We start from the raw sequence: 2,029 nt of genomic DNA, 5'->3' as shown, positions 1-2,029 counted from the left end.
GTGTTATACTGCCACTTGGTGGTCACGTTGTGCAGAACAGGAGTGTGAATTATACAAAATCTGTGTGCAAAAGTGTTCCCTCGTTATAACGCGCTTATTGCGGATATTGCATTCATTTTTTTTTTTTTTTAATGTATTTACAGTAATGTACCTATTTGATAAAGTTTATGAAGGTTTGAACATTGAGAATGTTTAAACGACAGAAATGTGAGAAAATGTAAATGCCTCAATGGGAAATATAAACTGTGTTGTGGGGGTTTTTAGAGCCTTAAAACATTTATAATAAATGTACAACATAAAGCTAACTACTTCGCGGATTTCATTTATTGGGGGTAATTTTTGGAAACTAACCCCAGCGGAAAATGAGGGAACACTATATTACGTTTTTATAAAATATAGACTGCTATTTGTCCTAATTAAAAATATTAGAAAACCTCAGTGCCAGGTTTTTTGATATTTTCACATTTTTCTTTAGAATTACAGTTTTTAGGTTGTTGTTTTTTTAAGTTTGTAATTATTTTTTTTTTTTTAAGTACTTTGTTTTTTTTTGTTTGTTTTTTAATGTTTGTTAGTATTAGTTTTAGCCGCCCCCCCTTCCCCCCTTAGTATTGATTATTTGTTGGGTGCATTAAAAGAGGTCACTAATTGAACTAAAGTATTTAATGTTGATGTTACCGTTTTATAAATATAAAATGAAGTTCTGGTTAGTTTTTGTGTTTCCCCAAAAACATATCCAATTTTATTTTATTATTATTATTATTTCAGTTTTTATTTTGTTTAGTTGCCCCAACATTCACAATTAATGTGATAACTTAAAAAAAAGTAATATGCTATTGATTTAAACTCCCATACACCATTGCTTGTGTTCTTTTCGGTCGTCTGTATTTTCTAATGTAACGTTGGCGTCTGTCCACTAGGGGGCAGCGTGTTGCCACCAGCATCCGCCATCCTGCTCCACACACAAGCCGCTGCTTTCCCTTTTTTGGTCTTTTTTTGTTGTTGTTGTTTTTTGTCTGTTTTTTTTGTTGTTGACGTTGATCTTCAAAGTCTTTTATAATCACTTTTACCTCTTCAGTCCTCCGCCAATGTTCCAATTTAACCGTAACTCTGTTTACAATTCCCATTATTACCTGCCTTTAGCTTTTTTTTTTTTTTTTTTTTTTTTTGTATATATAAAGCATCTCGAGATTTGTCAAGGTCAGACGTAGACACAGACACGCGTGTGTGTGCTTGTTGCATATACTCCATATGTGCGTGTGTTTTTGCACCGCACACAGTTTTCCATCGAGTCCAATTCCTCATTCCTAAACTGCACGTTGACCTTTGTTGTGCCGCCTGCAGGCTGTATGCTTTAACCTTTTCCGCTGAGGCATTGGGAATACAAGGCAAATCCTAGATGTGGTGCGTTTGTGCGACACGCAGTGGTGCACGAATCCCCCACCACCAAAAACAAAAAACAAAAACGTAAACATGCAGATGGCTGCCTCTCCATCAAAGAGCCACCGTGTTCCATCCACTGTTGCACCTGAATTATTCATCCCTCATTAAAATGCACTACGCGTAATGACAGGCACGAGTGTGTTTTTTGGGGCCTATTCTTTCCCAGGCTAAAACGCAGAGGTCATTATGAGTCATTTTGTAGTCAATTTGCTGTGATCAAGTGTGCTCCCGAGTAAGACAAAAACAGCCCATTTAGTGCTGGTGCATTTTGGGAGTTCGTGTATGAGCAGATCAAACGTGAAATGCCTTCTTGTCCATTTGGCTGGCCGGTAAGAGGACGGAGAAAATGACTTGGATGAAAGAAAGAAAGAAAAAAAAAAAAAGGCCTGATGGAGCTGCGATGAGCGACGGGAAGGACTCGAAGGAAAGTCTGGTGGGGGAAAGTGTGAGTGCTGTTTGACAGCAGACAGTACTGCAGTCACTCAGCATGTGTGAGCTACTTTGTAGTATGCAAGTCAAAAGAAAAAGAGAAAATACTGTACTTTGAATGCAATGTGACAGATGTATGTGTATGTATTGTTTTGATGCA

The sequence above is a fragment of the Festucalex cinctus genome, chromosome 21 (assembly GCF_051991245.1).
Source record: "Festucalex cinctus isolate MCC-2025b chromosome 21, RoL_Fcin_1.0, whole genome shotgun sequence".
Classification (NCBI taxonomy): domain Eukaryota; kingdom Metazoa; phylum Chordata; class Actinopteri; order Syngnathiformes; family Syngnathidae; genus Festucalex; species Festucalex cinctus.
Note: the sequence above shows the minus strand (reverse complement) of the source record.